This window comes from Pan paniscus, chromosome 8 (genome assembly GCF_029289425.2).
Source record: "Pan paniscus chromosome 8, NHGRI_mPanPan1-v2.0_pri, whole genome shotgun sequence".
NCBI classification, from domain to species: domain Eukaryota; kingdom Metazoa; phylum Chordata; class Mammalia; order Primates; family Hominidae; genus Pan; species Pan paniscus.
Window position 1 is genome coordinate 73691468 of NC_073257.2, and position 23363 is coordinate 73714830.

Sequence of the window (23363 nt, forward strand, 5' to 3'; positions counted from 1 at the left end):
TTAAGAAATCATTAAACTTGCTGAACTCATTCTTTCCATAAGGAAAATAGAGACAATAGTATTTACATAGTATATCTTATAAGGGTTTAATAATAGTTCAATTAAATGATACTTTGAAACATGAAACACTACTGGAATGTAAACCGTTAATGGAATTCAGCTCTTCTTAAATTTCCATTGGTGAAAATGTTACTATTTTATCATATTATTTATGAACACTTCTAATTGTTAAGGATAAATCACTGTTCAATATATGAAAAAAAATCTAACTCTCACACTGGTCCCAGCTATAGCCTCTGGTACATCATAGAATTAAATTCATCTGCCAACCAATGCTATTTTTAAAATATTTAATGATAGCCACCGTAATACCCTTTTTACCTCTGTATATTAGAGAAGTTCAAAGGTTGATTAGTTTACTGGTGTAATGACATCAGAGCTCTGATTGTACCTAGTTCCTTTATTTACTCAAAATACAGTGCAGTTGCTAGGTCTTGGAAATCCTCGTCATTTTTTCTCTAGATTCTCTTGAGTTTGTTAATACTTTTCTTAAAAGCTGCTGCCTGCACCTGTGACATACTCTTGCTTACCCAGGACATATGCATCACCACCCTATTTATCTCTTCTCTTTGCCAACAGAAGCCTATTGTTTTCAGATACTGGGGAGTATTATGCTTAAGAAAGGCAGCCCTGTCCCTGGACCCAAGAGGTGAACGTTGATTAGTTGAAAGCAATCACAACAAGTCTATTACTCTGCCACTGTCATGGCCACAAGATGGAGTCTTGACCTCTGAGATACAAAAGGAAGTCTTCTGGCAGGGTTTGTAGAAATGTTCTTACTCTTTATAAGACCCCAAACCTGGATTCACTCATTCCTGCCACTGGAATACTTACTTGTAATGTTTGGAAGGGCTGCAGACAACTTGAAATGATGTTAGGAGGAAATAAGATTAATGCAGAACTACCAATCCAGAGCCCCTTCATCATTAAGCCTCTGAATTAACAAAATATTAACTTTTCCTTTTTCCAGACATTTTTATGTGAGACAATAGATTTTAGTTATTGTTTTATCCCCATTTAGATGTGTAGAAGAGTCTGCTGATGCACCAACACATCCTCTTTGCCATCCTGAAATGATCTGCTGCTGCAATAGTTTCTAGCACTCTGACAGTTTTCCACCTCAAGCACCTGCACCTCTTCTTCTCTTCCTGAAGTTGCAATGCCGAAGTGGAGGAGGAGTTTAAGCCACTTCCCCCTTATCCCCAATCAATAAAGAAGGAGATTTGGTGGAGTTGGAGGGTTCAGCCTTCCCACACCTGGGAGTGAGTTCAGAAACTCACTCATTTCTGAAGTGAGTTTTCTCAGAGGATTCCAAAGGAGTCCCAGTTGCCTACGGTAGAAACTTCATATTAATATGCCATTTACTGGCTCTTTTAGCTTCCTTTTCTTACTTTTATTTTTCCTAAAAATGTGCTCTACTTGACCTTGGGGTCACCTCCTAAATAAATTACATAAGCCCAAAACCTTGTCTCAGGGTCTGCTTTTGAGGAGCCCAACTCAATATGAGTTGAGAATTCTATTACTTGCAGCTGAAAGCATTCTAATGCAAATCCGATAGAGCAGCACTGTTCAGTAGAACTTTCTGTGACAATGGAAATGTTCCATATCTGCAGTGGTCATCATGGGAGGTAGCCATGAGCCCCTTGTGGTTGCTAGAACACATGAAATGTGGCTAGTATGATTGAGGAACTGAATCTTTCCTTTCATTTTAATTAATTTAAATTTAAATGGCCACATGTGGCTAGTGGCTACCATATTGGACAGCACAGCTCTAGATGCATTTCAGTGAGTATAGAATGAATGAAACAATTACACCCTTGCCTTAGACATCAGAATTATATTCCACAACCATATAGTTTGCACAATAAAGAATTAGGCTAGGCCAGACTCTGTGAAGAATACAAAGATGAATAAAATAAACAGCTCCTGCCTTCCAAAACTCAAGTGTATTCAGGGAGTCATACATGCAAGTATATTCATACACGGGATACATGTTGCAAGAGTGGCATAAACAAAGCACATTTGGAAATAAGAGGATGCACAATTGATTTCTACTATGGGAATCTAAGAACTCTTCACTGAGGTAGCATTTGAGCTTCATCTTGAAAATGAATAGAATGTCTTTGGGGAGGGACAAAGGGAAAATTACATTTATAACAAAGAAAAGAGACACATGGAAGCAATATAAACAAGAGGCATGAGAGGGCAAGCAGTATGGTAAATCTGGGCTACAGACCAAGATGCTAGGTGAGGTCCGGAATATGCAGAGCTTTGAATTCCATGTGAGCACACTTAGATTTTTTTTTCTGTGAGCAGTAGTCATCAAAATATTTGAACTTTGGTGTTGATGATGGTATTGTCAATGACATAACTGGTTACAGATGGAAACAATTAGAGACATGGAAATCAGTTAGGAGTTTACATTATTGCCCCATATGAGAAATAATATCGATGTTATTTTTGCTTATAGCATCAAGAATAAAATGAGAAGGAGTTTCAAACCCATCTCATAGGTAGGCGTGGCAGGTCCTGACCATAAACTAAAAGTAGACTATGAGAAAGAGCTGGAGATGGCCCTGAAGAGAACATATGGGAGAAACAGGTTTGAGGGGGGAAAATAATGAGTCTATCAAGATGAAAGAGATGCTCAGGAGACATCTGGACATACAAATGTTGGGTTTGATGGTCAGCTTTGTCAAAAGATGCAGAGTTTAAGGAGGAAGAAGAATGAGAGGAAGCTCTTAAAGTTTACTCATAGCTCAAGGAGGATGAAAGGGATTGGAAAAACCAAAGGGAAACAAAGGAATAGATTATGTATCTTTCTAAGAACCACATTATACTTTCCACTAATATCGAGTAAAAGATTGTTATTTGTTTCTGCTACAGTATCTTATTGATTTGAATGCATGATTCCCATCTACTGAGCTTCTGTTTATCTATTACTCATTGCACAGAAAAGTTACTGAATTTTTCTGATGGTTTTCTTTTGTATTTTTAGTCTAAGGAAGTTATTTAAAATATAAAATACTGAATAAAAGGGAAAGCTAATCATTTTCCTGGAAAAGTAAGCAAGATTGTAAAAATTGTGACATGGATGCTGTGGTGCACTGCCCATATTCCTATTCAAGATCAAGGCATTCATTCCCAGAGACTGAGAGTATTGGTTACTGACAGCTTGTAGCTGAGTCTTTCTCCAGAAACTGCCCTTGGCCTTGCCCGCTACACCTTTTTCTTGGCGGTAGCTTGTCCATTAACTGGTTGCTGTAGCTCTTTTGTTTAATTCCAGTCAATTCAGAAGAACAATTCTAGCCTCAGAGCTCCCTATGGAATCAGCTGAAGCCTCTGTTGCAACTCCATCACAGTTTAACTTCTCCCTTTGCATTCTCTCTTCTCTTACAGGTGTTATTCCCATGAGATTCCCAAATAAACTTCCTGCATGCAAATCTCCATCTCAGCATCTGTTTCCCTGAGGAGGAACCAACCTAAGATGAATTGCAAATTAAAATCTCAGTGGGTACTTTTTAACTTAACAAAACCATTTTAGACATAATTTAAAGCATCAGGATTCTTTTTAAATTTGAAAAAGAAGATTAATGAGGATGACTTTTTTAACATTCTATTAATTTAATCAGCATGTCACTAGTACAATAATGAAGAGACAAATGAATAGATGAGAATAGATATCTTAGAAACAGATCCTACAATATACAAGAATGTATTATATTATCAAGGCCATTGACATCATAAAATATGATAAAGATTAATGGCATAACAAATCAAAGAGGAAGGGAAAGATTATTCAATAAATAATTCTGGGACAACAGGATGAAAAAATAAATTTATTCCTTATATTATATACTGAAATAAGTCCCAAATGGATTGAAAATATTATCATAGTTCAATTTTACTAATAATCAAAGAAGAAAATTTGGGAATCAATGAGACACTACCTTTTGCTTGTCATATTGTTGGAAAAGAGTATCTTCATATCTGTTGGTGGAATATAAATTGTTATAGCTTCCGAAGCACAATCTGCCACTCACTATGAAAATTTGAAATGTGTATGTCTTTGATTACTTGATGAATATATATAATATTAATAATATATGTATATATAATAAATTTCACAAACCTTAAGAGTTTTTAAAAATTTATATATTTATATACATGTAAAAATAAATGTCATCATTTCTGTAACCATCACTCTGTGGGGCTCAGAAAATGATACCCTATAAGTATGGCACTTTGACATGCTGAGTACTGTGAACTGAAGAACACTGGAAGGGCCTCAAAAGCAAGTTCTCTCTGACCTTCTCTTGCTCTCCTGTCTCCCACTCCTTTCTCCACAGAAGTGAGTCAAAGCAACCAGAATTTCCCTTCCCAAGGTAAGTCATAGAAACTGGAAGCCCTCTCCCCCACAGCAAGTCCTAAAACCTACAAAAATTACTCTCTCCCTTCTCTTTTGAATACCCTCATTCCAGAGGGGACCAGCCCCATACCCATGAGGAAAGGATGCTACACAGAGAAGCCAAGAAGAGTCTGCATGGATAGGCCTTACTGGCTTCCTCACCTGAGTGTATCACCATTAATTAGATGATACCTCTTTGTCCAATCACATTTCTACATGGCTGTCCCCAGTTTAAGGACAAAAACAGACAGTTTCCCCTTGAGTCTTTGAGTCTTCATTTTTGAAGGCTTCCATGTCACAAAAAAAACTTTGATTAAATAAATTGATGTTTTTCTCTTGTAAACTTGTCTTTTGTTATAGGAGTATCAGCTGTGACCCTTATGATGGTTGAGGAAAGTTATCACACCCTTTCTGTCCCTACAACTCAAATGAAGATCTAAAACATTTTCAGCACTTCAGAAGTTTTCCTGGTGCCCTATCCTGGATAGTAACCTTCCCTACCCCCTACAAATAAGTGAATAAGACAGAGACCGTGTCCTAGCTTTCATGGAACTTATGACCTACTGAGGAATGCAAATTGTTTAGTTAAGTAAACAATTACACAAATGATTTTTTATTAATAATTGATATTACTATTACAATGGAAAACTCAAAGTATGAAAAGAGAAATGTAATTAGTTTGGTGAAACTGAGAAAAGACAAATCTGAAGAAGTAATCTTTAATGCGAAGAATGAGTAGGAGTTAGTTAGGCAAAGAGAATAGGGAGGAAAGAGCATCCCGAGGAGAGGAAATAGTATGTGGCTTGAGTAGGAAAACAGCTTCAAGGAAATAAAAAATAAAAATACTGTTGGTAAGCAGAAAAGAGGTAATGCAGGAAACTGGAGGAACAGGCAGGAGCCAGTCCCTGCAGGGCCTTATAAACTGGTTAAGGATGTGTGTTTTAATCTAATTGTAATGGAAAACTACTCCATGGCTTGAAAGGAAAGTGCATTTTTAAATGATCATTGTGGACCACTGTGAAGATAATGCATTGTTGAGAAGACAGAATTGAAGTTGGAAGCCACTTTTAGGCTATTGTAAGAGATGATGATGACTTGGACTATAAAAGCGGCTTTGAAACAAAAATACACGGGAAATTAAAGATGCAGTTTGAAAGTTGCATCCACTGGATTCAATGACTGATGGGATGAGAAGGGTAAGTGTAAAGAAGATTGCAAATTCATATAAAAGAAAAGTTCTAAAGGATATACATCAAACTGCTAGTAGTTATCTCTGATTTGGGTTTGGGTGAGGGGGGGAGATGAAGACAGACTTTCACATTTTATTCTGTATAGTCCAAATGAAAATGGTGATGATAGTGGTGGTGGTGGCATTAGTAATATTAGTACTAGTAGCGATACTAATAATAATACTAGTAGTAGTAGTTTAGAGTTATTAAGTGATCTTGCATTATCATCTTTAATTTATTACATTGTTTAATAGAAATGACATAATTTAAAAGATCACTTATTTGATTTTATAAAGCAAAAAGTATCTGAGACTCCTCTCTCTCAATCAGTTTAGAAGTTTGTTTTGCCAAGTTTAAGGACGGGCCCATGAACAGCTTCAGAAGGTCCTGAGAAGGTTGGGTCACAGCTTGATTTTATACATTTTAGGTGGGCAGAAGTTACAGACAAGTATCAATCAATACATGTTGGTGTATATTGGTTCAGCCTGGAGGGGCAGGACATCTCAAAGCAGGGGTGGGAGGGAGGGGGGTGTTCCAGTTCATAGATGGATTCAAAGATTTACTGACTGGCAAATCTTTGAAAGAGTTGTTTTGCCTGAAGAGTTGAAATCAGCAGAAAGAAATTCCTGGAGTTAAGATAAGGGGGTTTGTGGAAGCCAAGGTTCTTATTATGTAGATGAAACCTCCAGCTATTTGGCTTCAGAGACGTAAATGGTAAATTACTTCTTATTAAACGAAGGGCCATTTGAAAATATGTCAAAGAAATATATTTTGGGGTAAAATGCTTTGATTCTTTTCAGGGCCTGTTATCTGTCATGTGATGCTATGCTAGTCAGGTTGGAATTTGGTATCATTGCTACAAAAAGTCTGTTTTGTCGGTCTTAAGATTTCTTTTTTAATGTCGATGCTGGTAGGTCATGGTGCCTGAATTCTAATGGGAGGAGAGTATAATGAGGCATGTCTGACCTCCACTTTCCATCATGGCCTGAACTAGTTTTTCAGGTTAACTTTGGAATGCCCTTGGCCAAAAAGAGGGGTTGGCAGGGCTTAGAATTTTATTTTTTGTTTATATTCTCATAAAATAATTGTTATTCTATAAATGAAATATAATTCAAATTAAAAGGCAAAAATAAACTGGAAAAAATATTACAATAAGTATCACAATGGATTGAGATCACTTCTATATAAAAAGCTCATGCAAATTGTTAAGGTTTGTATGAGGATTTCCATACCAATCAGCAATTCACAAAGGAAGAAATAGTAATATTTAATAGATATGGCAATCAAGAAAATGGGAACACAATCCCTTTTTTGTCCTATCAAATTAGCAGAGATTAACTAAAGAAGGATCTGCAGGGGGTAGGGTGAGGAGGAGGAACCCGTGAGACAGGCCATCTCGAGCATTAATGATTGTGAGTTAAATTGTTGTGGTCTGGTAGTTAGGTGATATAAAAATTGTAACTATGTCATTACCATTTTTATAACCTTTGACTTGAACTTCTACCTTAGGGACTCTATTATAAAGAAATTAGTATAAATGTGAAGAGATATGTATGCCCAAAGGCATTCCTTACAGCCATTATTCATAACAGAATGCTGGAAATAATATAATGCAGAATGGTAAATGGTTAGGGCAATTATAGCATATTCTTGACTCTTGTGAAGTCATTTAAATGTACATGGAGACATGCTTAAGCTCTAATTTTAAGTTAAAGCATGTTTTTAACGTCTTCTTGGCCCAGCATCCCTCTATGCCCTCACCTGTGCCAGCCATACATAACCTTAGTCATACCAATATCAGAAACCAGATTTTAGCCCAATCTAGCCAAACTTAGGCAATCTGTGGCAGGCCCATTTACATACCTGCCTACCAGATCCTGTCTTTCACTCAGATCTCCAGCCACTCCATTTAAAACAAATGCTATTCACTCTCTTTAGGCAACCTGCAAAAGAACTCAGGTATATGGGATCACTGAAATCAGCGACTCTCTATACGTCATAAGGAACACATTCCAGAACAAATAAATTATAAACTTAGAGCTGTGAGATAAGCTGAAAATCTATTTAAAATAAAAGGAGTGATGCTATATGCTGAATATAGATAGAAGAGAACAACAGCCTGTATGAAGGTTAAGAAAAAGGAAAGCTGAGAATCCGTACTTCTCAGTGTAAGCAGTACTCCACCCTGTAGGTAACAGGCACTCAAAATCTATTTGCTAATGATGATGTTTTAAGATAGTTTGTCTTCCCACTAGAAGGCAAAGTATTTGAAGACTAACTTGCTGACTTGCTTACTTGTGTAGGCACTTGCATAGCTGGAACAGTGTTTACACCCAAGATGTACTTATTTCATTCCCGAAACAACCAGCCTTGAGAGAAGTACACTGAAAAAGCATAGACTGAATAACCTCTAGGGAATGGAACTGGGAAAGGATAACAGAGGAGAGCCCTCTGTTTATTTATTCAAATACTTCACTTTTTACATCATAATTTTGTATTATTTTTAACCCATTTTTACAATTGGTATGTATTTTGTTAAAAGTAAATATGTAAAAGCATATTACTATGTTTTACCTAATCTTCCACTGTTTTAATTATATAGGTATCAGAGGAATATAGTATATATGTTGTATATCTATATATTACTCACCTTCGAACCCTGGATAAGAAATAGCTACTCAAATCAAACCCAAGACGAAAGTAATACTGTTAGTGATGGTGACAGCAGTTATAATAGCAGTAATAACAGTAGTAGAAGCAGTATTAGTAGCTAGTAATAGTAGTGCCTTATGTATGTTTCCTCAACCCTTGTGGTTTTTCAATGACCTTACATTATTTCCTTTGTCCTATCAAACAGCACTGTGAAGCCATTGTGAAATCATCTCCATTTAACTAAAGGGAGAAGTAAGGGTCAAAGTATTTGCCTAACAAATGACACACAGATAATGAATGGTAGAACCAAAACAAAATTTTGCAATTTGATTCTTAAACTAGTTTCAGTTTCACTATTTTTCCAGACACTTGCATATGCAATTATCCCAAGTGGATCCATATACAATTTGACTCTCCAAATATTAGGGCCACTGGCACATTATAATTTTAAGGGTGTTGTATTTCTCAATATGAAAAAAAATGTAATCCAAGAATAAGCCTAACAATAAGAGTAATAACTCTAGGATCTTCTGATTTTTATTTGTCTCAGGTCAATGACCATTTTCCCAGTGTAGGTAAAACTAGAAAGGTGTAAAAATGAAATTCAGTGTGTCCATGGGACATATAATTTTGAAGTTGTTCTGAGTAGGAAATAATGTTCTACAGTGACTGAAAATGAAAATTGCCTTGCAAGGTTATCTGGATTTTGAAAATCGTCATTATGAATCCTAAGCTTAATGTAAACTTTGTGTAAGTTACCACCTTATAGCAACTTGTGCTAACAAATGCCATCCCTAAATCCTATCATCTGATGACAATTAAGAAGCCTTATAAAAATCCTTTTCCTGAGCAACTCACTTCCTGCCAAAGAAACTGTAAATCTTCACTTTAAACTACAACATCTGCTGAGGCATGCGTGTCAGGTGGCCATTTTTAAATTGTGAATTTTAGCATCCATGAAGTCTGTCGGTTTGTTATTTTCATGTTGCTGTGAGTCACTTCTGAACTGTCATTTCCTCTTACTTTTACATTCCTAAAGCTTTGCCATACTCGGATACTCACTGGAATATCGAATACTCTGTTGTTCCTGTAGGGGTCAAGCCCTCTTTTCCGTGTTATGGTAACTCACCCATATCATCATCACTACCAGCTCTGCCATCATCACCCCCATCTCTGCCATCATCACCCAAGAGACATTTACCCTATATCTCCTTGAGCACACACTCTGTATAAGACCTGATTCCTTTTTTCCAAAGGTACCATCCCTCTTCACTGAATTCTCAAAAATTTTATTCTTCTCTGAAGTATTTCAATGTCAGTTATACATTTATTTTATTGCATCAGTGGACTATTCTTTCCATTTAGATTCTTATCTCTTTTTCTATTATCTCAAGATAATAGGAAAAGATGAAACTGATGCTACTGCTGATTTTGAAGTCTTAACATTTTGTAGTGAGTATTTTCTGGGACTAAACATGTGTGCTATGCATTCAATTTGAGAAGAAAGATGAGAAAGTTAGGTATCAAGAGAGAATACCTTGAAGAATAATTCTTAAGAGTCCAAAAATAATTTCCAGCATAAATCCTTTCAGAAGGGAAAACATGAGCTGAGAAAAACATCCCTCTGTTTAGCTAATCCACATATAGTGGTTTGGGTGTTACATTTTCTTATGAGTTAGCATTTTGGGGGAATTTGCTATGTATCAAGAACACTTTAAAGCATTTTACATGCAATATCTCATATAAACGTCACAATAACTTCAAAGGTAGCTATTATTATACACACTTTCTGGAGGAGAAAACAAAGGCTTAGAGAATTTGAATGATTTTTCCAAACTAAATAGCTAATAAGAAGCAAGAGCCAAGGCTTAACCAAAGATCTTTCTCTAGATAAAGTCCAAACGTTTGGTCAAGTATGGAAAAAGGTTCTACTAGATTTTACTAGATTCAATAAATCTATATTGCGTTAGAGCCAATAAAAATTATTGTGGAATATATTGCCTAATCTTGGTTTAGTTATTTCATTCATTAAACCTGTCTTAAGCACCTATTATGTATTGGGCACCATGTAGGTATAGCCATTAAAGCTCCAACATTCTGGACACAGAATGGAGAAAAAAAATAAACAGAAAGGGAAGTATATAAGATGAATTATAAGGCAGTTAAAGTTACAAATTATGGGACAAAAAAAGAACTGGCTATGCATAAATATAGTGGAAATGATGTAGGGATTGCAGCAGATTATAAGTTACATATCAGTCAGAAATGCAATGCTGTTTGAAAATAACATAAAGACATAAAATGTAACTGCAAATAATGTTCTCTTCATATTTAGCTTTGGCTAAACTGTTATGAGGACAAGCTATTCCAGAGCAACCATGTTGTAAGAAAGCTATGGGAAACTTGAAAAGGGTCCATAGTTCTGCAGTGAAAATAATTAAAAAGAAAGAAGAAAAGAAATCTTTAAAGAAATACTTTAGGATTTGTGGTTATTTTGTCTGACGAAAGCAAAAATGTGAACAAGGAGAGCCTTAGTAACTATTTCAACATACAGAGAACTTTTCAGAGGATGGGAAAAAGTTGTTCCACTTTTCCATTAGAGAGAGAATAAAAGAAATGTATGTTCCTTAGAGGATGATACCATCAATGTGTTAAAAGAGGTCATTCTTTATCCTATTCAGAAAGAGACATCCTAATTCTCCTCTTGGGACTTGTAAGTAGACAGAAACAAAAACTTTAAGATGATCAGAGGGCAAAAGTTTCTCTTCTCACCCTTTCTCTGACACACATGCAGCCAGAGAGTGCCTACTTAACAATCAATGACATACATAATTGTGCAACGTAAATGGTGTTACCTTTACTGAAAGTTGATAAAACATATAGGTGTGAAACTCGTTTGTTGTCCACATATTTTATAAAACTGTATTTTTTACCAAAATCAAAAAATTTCAGATAATAATTTAAATTGTTTCTCTAATTTTTTAAAGATCAAAACATGTGGCGACCTGATCCCCATTCTTAGTGGGCTGGAGGTGTGTACTTTATCTCACATTAAATAGTGCATATGCCTTCCATTTATCTGAGTCTCCAACATTTCCTATAATATGCATACCTGACCTATTTCATTCATTCAAGTTACCTGGTTAATCTCTTTAGACTTTTGATACTGCAACTACTGGCATAAGTTAAAGAAGGACCGTTGGGTGACTTCACTAAACCTACTTAGTGTACACAGTTTCTCACATGGAGCCCTCTTCTTAACATTTTATTTAGAACTGGGCAACCAAATTCTGGCTGGTATGGAGTGCCTGAGCAGTAGTGCACAAAGAGGAGACACAGAAAAACAAATACTCCATGGTCTTCCAAAAGTATTCTATGGAGCTAGGTTTCTCCAGGTAAGATTGGTACAATGTGCCAGGAGCCACTCCAAGCTACAAAAGATTGTGGCAGCTGATCTCTTGGATGATTATTTTTATTCATTGAGGAGTAACTTAAAACATGATTTTCATATTAAAGTATTATCATATGCAAAATTCGAAAACAAGATAAAGTATGAAATTTCAGAGACATTTTGTCATTTGTAACAGAGAATCCAGGTTTGCACACTTTTGCATACTTTTGGTGGGTATTTTGCTGGCAACGTTTGAGGAGCATTACTAGATTTCCACAAACTCTAAATTATTTTAAGTTGTATCTCCCGTGACCTAAACCTCTCCTGAATCTCTTCTTGGAAGCCTTACAAGCACAAGGGTATGTGTCCAATGAAGAAGTAAATCCTAATTAAGATTATTCCCACCAAAATTAAGCAACTCTTCATTTGAAATATTGTTTTTTAAATGATCTCCAACACACTAATTCAGCATAATGTCTTCGGTTATGGACACATGTCTGGAGTCAGATTGCCTGGGCTCTCTATCACTCAATAGCTGTATGATCTTGAATGAGTAACTTAACCTCCATGGGCTCCAATGTCTTCATAGGTTCTTCATAATATTGTTAAGAGGTTTAAATGTGTCAACATTTGTAAGGCATCTGGAATAATATGTGATAAATAGCAAGTGGTACAAATCTTCCTATGGGGAATGCTAAAGTTTTTTTTCTAAAGCTTTGTTTTCAGGTGGAAGAAATATGACCATTCACATAATAAGCTTTATGACCTCATCCTGAGGTGGTAATCTCGGGTAAAATATATCTATCAACCAACCCTCTAGTGACCCAACCTTTAGTTTAGCATTAAAGGGAAAGGAAAGTACTGAAAAATGAGGACCAACTCTCAACAACTATTTAAGCGTGTTTTGACATCTCAAAAAGCAGTAGCAAAGCAAAGAGAAAGAAAGAAAGAAAAGAAAAAAAGAAGGAAGGAAGGAGGAAGGAAGGAAGGAAGGAAGAAAGAAAGAAAAAAGAAAGAAAGGGAAAAGAAAAGAAAAGAGAGAGGGGGAGGAAGGGAGGGAGGGAAGGAAGGAAGGAGAAGGGAAGGGAGGAAGGAAGGAGAAGGGAAGGGAGGAAGGAAGGAGAAGGGAAGGGAGGAAGGAAGGAAGGGAAAGAAAGAAAAGAAAGAGAAAGAAAGAAAGAAAGAAAGAGGGCAGGGAGGGAGAGGGAGGCAGGGAGGGAGGAAGGGAAGAAGCAAGAAAGAAAGAAGAGGAAGGAAGAAAGAAAGAGATAAGGAAGGAAGGAAGGAAAAGAAGGAAGGGAGAGAAAGAGAAAGAAAGAGAGAGAAAAAAGAAAGAAAGAAAAGAAAGAAAGAAAAAAGAAAGAAGGGAAAGGAAGGAAGAAAGGGAGAGAGGCAGGAAGGGAGGGAGGGAGGAAGAGGGAGGGAGGGGGAGAGAGGGAAGAGGGAGGGAGGAAGGAAGGGAGGGAAAGAAAGGAAGAAAGGAAGGAAGGAGGGAAAGAAGGAAGGAAGGAAGGAGGGAAAGAAGGAAGGAAGGAAGGAAGGAAGGAAGGAAGGAGCTAGAAAGAGAAAGAAAACTGGGACAAACAGAAGCCCTGCCACATAGTATTTATTTCAGAAATGTGAGAGACTTGATCTCTAAATTTTATTTTGAAGAATCACATTTTAAGTAAAAGTACAAACATTTAATGCTGTATTATACTCTGTGGCATTTAAATGAGACTAATTATATTTATTTATGGGTATTGTTTTTTACTTCTGTGGTTTTTTTTTTTTTTGTCTGAAATATTTTTAAAGCACAGGGCCTATTCCAAATACCTTATCCAAAAGATTAACAACACCCAACTAGATGATGGAAGCTTATTCAAGGAATAAGGACCCATGGTTTTGTGCTATTATAATATACTCCATAATTAAAAGGTAGTAAAAACCTGGCAATCTCAGGTTTTTCTGATTAGCCTTGCCCAGTAGTTCACACACATTTTGGTCTCAGGACCACTTTATAGTCTTAAAAGCTATTAAGAATCCCAAAGAGCTTTTATTTATGTAGATTATACCAATAAACATTTACCTAATTAGAAAATTTTTGACTGAGGAAAAATTTTAAATATTTCTACTTTAATGCTATTAAAAATAACATTAAACCAAATGCATGCTAAAATAAATGAAATAGTTTTATGACAAAATGACTATGTTTTCCAAGGCCCAAAAAGAAATCATTTTTGACAAGAATGGCATTGTTTCACATTTTTGCTAATTCCCTAATGCCTGATTTCAGAGAAGTTGAATTCTCATATCAGCTACTGCATTCAATCTGTTGCAATATATGTTTAGGTTGAAGTATGTGAAGACAATCTGGCCCTCACAGATATGTATTTTGGAAAGAGAAGAGTACTTTACTCATTTTGTAAGATAATTGTGGATACCCTTCTTTGGAACTAAACTTGGAAAGAGATAGTTTCTTAAAGTTTAGTTGCAATATGGAATCTGGAACCACATCAATGAATTTTTGGTACATATTGTAGCGATGTCTATGTGTCTGTCTTGCACTTCCAATGGATTTTTCACGTACAAATAACTTTGCAACATGGTGCATTGGCCATTTGGAAAATTTGACTCACTGAATGATGTAAATCAACCAAATGATTACACAGCAACTTTAAAATTGTGTTTATTAATATACCATCAGTCTTAACGCCTAAGCTTTTCAGAACTAAGATGCCATCAAGATCATGGGGACATATTTTTCAAAGTTCTAATGTTTGCTGGAAAGCTCTAATGTTATTATTAAGAATGAAAGCTATCATTTTTTGAAGTAGGAGACTCATTCATTCATTTTTAAGAAAACATCCAAATACCAAAGTCAAAATAGCCATAATCTGTCAGTCACTCTCACACGTAATAAATGTGTTCAATGAAAAAGTGGCTACTTGAGCTTGTAACTCAAATCTCACAAGTGTTTTTCCTCTTGAAGACCATCATACAGCAGAATGTTTTATACATAATTCCCATTTCAATACACAGAATGTTAAAAATATCTAATAAAATTCAGGATTGGGATTTAATGAATTAACAATGTTGTCTGCTTCATTGGGTACATTTTTTAACAAAAGTGACATTTCTTGTTTTCTTCCTTTTTTTAATAAGGTGAGGGCATGTCGGTGATGAAACTATCACTACTGTTCAAGGTGCCAGCAGTTTGACTTACCATCGCTTTTGTACAATCATCACTACATGTCAGCGTGGGAAAAAGAATAAAATAACATCTTAATATTATTATGAAAACAGTTTTGGCCTCATGGACCCCTTGAAAACCTATCAGGTTAACTGCAGACCACAGTTTGACGCTTTTAATGTATCCTAGAGGGATATCCTTCTTTGTGTTACTGTGGGGTACCCATTGTCGTTGAAATTTGTTTGATAATCCCCCTTTTTACCTCTCTTCTGTCATCACCTTGAATCACAACTTGCATTTTTTATTATTATGGTTATCTTTTTACATGCTCGGCTTGGCTACCCCAATAGATAGTATAGTGCCTTGTTACCCAAAATATGGGCCGTGGACCAATAGCATCAGCATCACCTAGGAGCTTTGAAAAAAATGCAGAAATTCAGGCCTTCTTCCAGTACTACTGAATCACAAACTGCATTTGTTGTTGTTGTTGTTGTTGTTGTTGTTGTTGTTGTTGTTGAGATGGAGTCTCGCTCTGTCGCCCAGGCTGGAGTACATTGGCGCGATCTCTGCTCACCACAAGCTCCGCCTCCTGGGTTCACGTCATTCTCCTGCCTCAGCCTCTCCAGTAGCTGGGACTACAGGCACCCACCACCACGCCCGGCTAATTTTTTGTATTTTTAGTAGAGACGAGGTTTCACCGTGTTAGCCAGGATGGTCTCCATCTCCTGACCTCGTGATCCGCCCGCCTCGGCCTCCCAAAGTGCTGGGATTACAGGCGTGAGCCACCGCACCCGGCCCACAGGCTGCATTTTAATAACACTCTCTGGTGATTTGTACGCTTGTGTGTTGGAGACCTATTATATTTGCCTAACTGTCGTTCTCTGCTTCAGGAAATCTGTCATTTGTCTATTTCAGGAAATGCTCTGACTCCAACACATAAGGTTGGTTGCATTTTCCCTGATACAGAAGTGGGTGTATAACTAAGTTAAGCTATTTAGAGTATGCTATCCCTGTAAACAGAGTAATTTGTCCATTGCTGGGCATGTGTAAGCAAGACAAATCAGAGTCCATTTTTTCAGAATAATATGGGTGGTGGGAGAAAGGAACTGCTCCTCTCTCTGGGATTATTAGCTGTATGGATAATGCAAATCCAAAAATTGCTGTGGCCATCTTTGCTGCAACATAAAGGAAAGTTCTCTGAAGTGATTCCAGAAAAGAGGAGGACAGAAGTCAGAGATGGAGAGAGATAGACCCTTGATGACATCAAATGAGCCTCTGGATCCAGCTCTGCCTGAAGTCATCTGCCCCATGATTTTCAGTAATGTGAATCAACAACATATTCTGCTTTTCTAGCTAATGTTAGTTTGAATCGGGTTTCTGTTCCTTGCAACCAAGGGTTTTGACATAAGACGAAAAACTCTGTGGGGACCTATGTATCATTTATATTTTTTGTAATCTTCAAAATACCTAGCAAGTGCCTTAAATTTAATGATCACCATTGTTCACCATCTCAGCTCATTTTATTGAGTCCCCTATTTTATACCTTTCTGATATGCATATTGGAATATGTCAACCCTGGCTTAAATGCTTCAACTCTTCCTTACCATGGAGGTGTACAGTGCTGTTTAAAACGTTCTTCACAGTATAGCTATACCCACCTTCACAGGCTTATCTGTCAGTTCCTCTCTACTGGTGCCATTCACCTCATTTGCAGGGTCTTGAAGAAGCCCTAGCATTTCTTGACACCAAGCATTTACATATGCTGTTCCCACTATACCTTGGCTATCTAACTGATGAACTCCTATGTGGTTTGAAGGAGACTTTTCAAAGATCACCTTCTTTGTAAAGGTTTTCTTAATGCCCAATTATTTTACTCCCTGAGATTATACTCCTGTGTTCTTCATCAAGCCTTTACAAACTATATTAAATTTCTTGGACATTTCTCAGTGTTGCCTGTAAGATTATGAACCTGTTAAATTCAGAGACATCTTTCATCCCTGTATTCTCATATTTGATATAGAAATCCGACACTTACCATGAGCCCTTTAAATGTTTATTAAAAGCAAAAATAACTAAAAATGACAAAAGAATTTTAGTCATTACTCTTGGGCTCTGCCATTTATTTGCTCTTTGACCAGGGCCAAATAATTTATGCTACTGAAATACCGTATTTCTTCATCTATAAAATTAGGATAATATTGTCCACCTTGCCTGGTATGATAATTCTATGGAATTACAGGCAGAAAAACAGTCTCCCCTCAAAGATGTCTACACCTTAATCTCTGGAACCTGCTAATATGTTGTGTTACATGGCAGAAGGGGCTTGCAGACTTAGTGAAATTTACAGATCTTGATATGGTGAGATTATTCTGTATTATCAGGCAGGGTTCAGGCAAAGCACATGAGCTCTTAAAATAGTTTTTTTTTTTTTTCCAGGCAGAGAACAGAGGAGAGATGAGGCAAAAGGGAATATTAGACAGATTCAAAGCTTGAAAAGGACTTGATCCACTATGAGGCCATTAATGAAGGAATGCAGGCTGCCTGTAACAGTTGAAAATCACCCCAGCCAACACCCAGCAAGGAAATGGAGACCATAGTCCTCTAACTGTATGGAACTGAATTCTGCCAACAAAGTGAATAAGATGGGAAGTGAAGACCCTCCCAGAGCCTCCAGAAAGGAAGAGAGCCATTCAGACACCTTGATTTCAGCCTTCTGAAACTTGGAGCAGACAGCTGGCTGTGTCAACCTGAACCTGGGCTTTTAACCTACAAAACTGAGAAATAATGAATAGTGATTTTTTTTTTTTTTAAGATGGAGTCTTGCTCCGTCACCCAGGCTGGAGTGCAGTGGCACGGAATAGTGATTGTTTTAAGCCACTAAATTTATGGTAGTTTTGTTAGGGCAGCAATAGAAAACTAATACATATGTAATATAGCATTTTATAAACTAAAATGTCAGGCAAATATGTGCTCTTATAATTTGATATTGCTATCTATTAGAGACATTGGGTTAAAGAATATACTGAACCAATGTTGTATTTATTATAAGAAAGATAAGGGTGGGAGATGGAAAAAATGATGTTAAACTCATGAATTTAGTTTGCTTTGCAAATGTTTAACTTTGAGGTTGCTTTTTTCCAGATCCCTGGAGATTTGGCCTTTCGGCATACAGAGAGGTTTTATTAAAGCTGAAGTCCCTTGTAAAAGCTTTTAATAGCTTTCTTTAAAAAAATCACCTAAACTCTCTGTTCTGTGCTATTCCTCTAAATGCAAGAAAGCACAAAGATACTGAAGAAACACAGAGACAAAATTAAATCAGGGGCTCTCCTAGCTCCTCCATTATTCAAAGCACTTAGTGGACTATAAATGATTTAGAAGTGATACAACTAGACTTTTCAGAGTAAATAGTTTTCATTTTCCTGATTGGTAATCAGGAGAAAGAAGATTCCATATTCCCATCAGCAGAGATTTAGAATTATCTTTTGCCAAAAATGAAAGAGCTCTTTCTTCCCGTGTAGTCCATTTAAATATATATATATATATGAAGGTGAATCAAAAGAAAAAGAAAACAGATTACAACTTTATTACTGCCCTTATTGGACACTTATACCAGCAGGCTAGCAGACACTGCACAGAATATAGAAATGAGACTCTGAGTACATGATCTATAATGAAAATGAAGCCAATCAGAATCTAATATTACTACAAGGTTGAAATAAAAGCTATGGTATTTCTCATAACTGCACTTGGCACTTAGAGAAATTGAGACTCACAACATGCTTCATAAACATTAATTAATTACTCTGGGCTTACATTTAATTCTTCCAGTGTATAGAACGTATGTACAGAAGATGAAAGAGTCAGCCATAACCTGGTGCTCATTGTACTTCCAGATTGTAGGATCAGCTAATAATAATCACAATAGTAGCTGACACTTGTAATCTTCAGAACACCCTTTAAGCATTTATTAATCAACTATTGCGCCATCTCAAGGGAAAGATAAATATTATTCTTCTCATTTATAACCCATAAAATTGTGGCTTCAAGTGGAACAGTTTTGCCCAGGATTCCCCCAAAAAACCCCAAGTGGAGATTAGAGAATTAGAATCCCTCTATATACATACCATAAATGTTCAATACCACATTATGAGAGAGGTCTTAAAACAGTGAAATTGACAGACAGCATTGATTACTATAGAAAAAGTCCTAGGGTACATCCAAGAAAGAGAAAAAAAAGGTTGACAAATTGGAAAGGAAAGTTGCTGCACTCCCAGAGAAAATCTCCTACTCAAAGAGTTTCCTTTGACTGCAACACATGATTTTCTGATTCCTCCAGAACACTCAGTTCTGGAATGGTCACTAAACAGGTTTGAGATGAGGGTAAAAAAAAAAATCCAGCCAAAAGGCCCACATAGGAACTCACAGATATATCTGACTGGCCCACATAGTGTTTTTATTTTTAATGAACATAAATAGGGTGCAGCCACACTTGCCCATGCCCCACTGCATATGAGACAATGCATTTGACACTGGTGGTTGTTAATATGTATAGACTATACTACTGAGAGATGCCTTGTACACCCAGAATCACCACCAGCTCAGAGCATATAATGCTCCTTTCTTTCTACCATTCTCAAAACAAAAAGTTGAGTGAGAGTACTAGAGTATCCCCAACCTACTGCCATTGTTGTGGTTTTTCTCTCTGTTCTTTGTCCTACCTCCTATTTTGCTTCCTTTCCAGCCCAAGTCTTTCCACCTTGTATCTGGCCTTTTTACTCCCAATTCAGAGCTTTCATCCTGACATCTCCGTCTGCTGGGAAAGTTCTTATCCTTATATCTCATACCCTTTTGACCTAAAGAATTGTTTAGGCCCCAAATCTCTCAAATATGCATCTAATCAAATGCTGTTCCCACCTCCTGTGACCCCTTAGTCTGCTTTATGTTTTTTCATGGTAATTATAACTCCTGAAATTACATTATATGTTTGTTTGTTTAGTTTTTCATCAACTGAATCTACCACTAGAACATAAATTTCTTGAGTGCAGGCCTGTTTTCTTTTCCACTGAAGTACCTAGTTCAGCGCCTTCCTCAGAAGAGGCATGAGGCAATATTAGTGAATCAGTGAATTAATCATGCACAGATTTCCATGTCAATACATATATATGTCTTCATTATTATCTTAATAGCTGCATAATATTTCACTAATATCCACATTTATTTAAACAGTATATTGTTTTTGGAAATTGAGGTTGTTTCCACTTTTTTCCTTTAAAATAGCATAACATGAGGACTATGACAGGGAGGGCAGAGTAGAAAGAAGGAAGGGATCAGGGTTAGAGAAATAAACCCAACCTCTTTCTTGGTAATCAGGGGCTACTCTGCTTCCTACAACCCAACTGATTCCTAGTGACAAGATCTCTTAAACCTGGGTTCCTGCAGCAGTTGGCCCCTGTCAGAGGCCTTCTTGCGTTTACTTGGTTGGCATGTCTAGCTGTCTAGGCTCCAGTTCCTGCTTAAAGACAATGAGGTACAGAACTAAGTGCATGAAGCATATCCTCTATTAATGTTAAGTCCCTTCCTACTCCTATTGTTCAAAGGGGAAGGTGCTAAATTTGTTCTTCCTGTACCCTTCGGTTTCATTCTGTGTCTTAGTCCTTTGGAGATAATTGGGGTAGAGTACTACATACTATAATTTAGGATAGTGGGTTTTTGTTTTGTTTTGTTTTTGAGAATGAGTCTCACTCTGTCACCCAGGCTGGAGGGCAGTGGCTTGATCATGGCTCACTGCAACCTCCGCCTCCCGGGTTCAAGTGATTCTCCTGCCTCAGCCTCCCAAGTAGCTGGATTACAGGCATGCACCACCATGCCCAGCTAATTTTTGTATTTTCAGTAGAGACGGGGTTTCACTATGTTGGCCAGGCTGGTCTGGAACTCCTGACCTCAGGTGATCCGCCCGCCTTGGCCTCCCAAAGTGCTGGGATGACAGGTGTGAGACCTCGTGCCCGGCCTAGGATAGTGTATTGATGCAAGAGGTTTTGAGTGTCCAAATAATTATCTGCTGAATTTGGAACCTTTAGGAAAGATTATCTAGAACTGTAATTTCAAATACACCTCTGGGAGGGGCTGGAGAAGTTAGGAGGCAAAGTGAGGGTGTTCACAAGTCAAATCAGTCAAATTATCTGGAAAATTCAGAGTGCTAAATTTACAGAGTTACCCAATGCGCTATTCTTCCCCACTTTCTCACTTATAGTATATAGACTCAGCCATAAGTATACTTAAGGCCTGTCCTAATTTCTACCCTCAGTTTCTTGACTGCAACTCAGCATGGGAGTTAACTGACTGAAGGTTAACACTCAGACTGGGTCCATATTTCTCTGAGAATAGATTTTGATCTTCCATTGCTAAGAGACCTCCCCATTCCACAATGTATACTAACCTATAGCTCTGTTCTTCTTATAATTATAAAATGCAAGATGGCGGGGTCTATTTCCTAGAGGCAAACAGTATTAATCTGCATACCTGAAATGCTTTCTCAATATGTATTTTTTGTAAAAGCATCTGTAGGTTTTGTCATAAACACATAGTGTTAAGGAAGCTAAATTAATTACATGCACTTTAATATTGAAAGTACAAAATAACAAACCTTACCAAGAATGCATATTTTATCTGTCTTGGTGAAAGGAAGGACAGATGAAAGAAAAATGTGTACTTAAGTATGCACTTAATAGTGTGGATAGTGAGGGGCAAACGTGTGGATGAAAAATGAATGTTAAAGTCGATATTTTTGAAATAAATGAAGTAGAAACATTTGTAGCTAAAACACAAGTATAATCTCAGCAACTACTGAAACAAATATCATCACTAATATATTTCTGGAGGCTCACAAAAAATATAATCAATTTTTCAGTTCATAAAATTTCAAAAAATTGAATTTACATTTGCTAAACCAATTAACAAATTCTAATTTACACAGTGTTGATGCTTCTAATTGGCAGCCGTGCATTTTTATGAGTCTTCCTGTTAATCTCTTATGGTAATCAAACTCACAAATTTAAAATTCATTGGTGTTCTTGATACATGTAACTAGTTAAAATTCTTAATTAAATTAGGGTGACTAAAAGAAAAGTCATTTTAAAAGTAAAATCATAAAGTGTTATGACTAATGCTGTACAAATTAGCATAAGGTAGGTTTGGGGAGAATCATTCTGAAGACTTTGCAATTAGGAGCACCTGCTATTAGTGCACTTGTTAAACTTTTATCAATTAATCATTACTCTCAAATAGCAAGAAAAATTGAATGTTGTGAATATGAAGAGAGTGATTAATTGCAAGTGGTAAATTGCTGACTGGTTCCATTATTACCTGTACTTTAAGAATTTTTAGAAATAAATGTCTATTATCAGTTTTATGAATACATAAATTATACTAATGTGTTCAATATTGGTTGGTTTTCTGTCTTATTCTGTAATAATTGTTTTCTCAAAGTTATAAAGATGACTTGGAGAACATGGATTCTGTAATAGAATATTATTATGGCTTCATCAAAAACATTTAATGATTGAATTATTTAATCTTATTCTCAAAATACACTGTATCCATATTTTTTATTAAAAGGGGCACAGGAAGAAGCAACACTTGTTTTTCTGCAGTGTAGAAATCAATCCCTATTTGAAGTATAATTTAGGATTAAACAACATAGCACTCTGACTTCAAAATGTTAATTAATTCTCAATTTGGCCTGCTGTTCTCAAACCTAAGCATTTAGATTGCAAAGGGCACTTTGGTTAAGACTCATTTTATTACAAGTTAAAATTGCAAAAAAAATTGATTTAAAAATGTGTTTCTAAATCAATGCAGTAATAGCAGGGTACCTAAAGTCTTTTCTAGAATGTACTTTTCATTATTCTAAGATTCACACAGGGATCGCTAATGGTCCCTGAAAATCCAGAGATTATCAAGAAATGTGACTTTAAGTACCATGAAATTGCTATAGCTATTTATCTTAGCCACTCATAGATAAAGTCATATAACTATTAAAAGGAAAGAGTCTCAAGTATAGGAAAGACTTCAGCTATATTTTATATTTTAGAAAATTATAGGACATAAGTCTAAATTAGGATGAAGAGTAGGGGTGGTTGTTGGGGGAAGACGACCTATAAACCTAACCTTTACAAATTCCAAATTCAACCAAAAAGTAATAAATATCAAAGGAGGATGTTCTTCTTACCTTCTGGGAAAAAAATACACTACATAGCATTGCCTTCCACAGAAGCTTTGAGATCACAAATGTACCCTCATTCTTGACTCTCTTATGCTGGCTTTAGGTCATGCGTTTTCTTGACTGCCTAAGCCATAAGAAGGAAGTCACTAATTTACAACAGAACTATCCAGGCATGGAAAAAGAGGTCTAGATCAGGGATTCTCCATGGACATTCAGGGCCAGATCATTCT

General features: G+C 36.5%; 1 long non-coding RNA gene across 2 annotated transcripts; it reads left to right on the forward strand.

Annotated features, from left to right (window-relative positions):
- The first annotated feature begins 1674 nt into the window (after positions 1-1674).
- LOC103783615 (uncharacterized) lies at positions 1675-22408 on the forward strand. Of its 2 annotated transcripts, XR_010113189.1 has the most exons (7): positions 1675-1845; positions 3460-3570; positions 4410-4445; positions 4829-5664; positions 11623-11744; positions 14885-15853; positions 17349-22408. It is a non-coding gene; the product is annotated as an uncharacterized LOC103783615 (long non-coding RNA). The 2 variants fall into 2 exon arrangements; XR_010113190.1 differs by lacking the exon at positions 11623-11744.
- Positions 22409-23363: the final 955 nt, after the last annotated feature.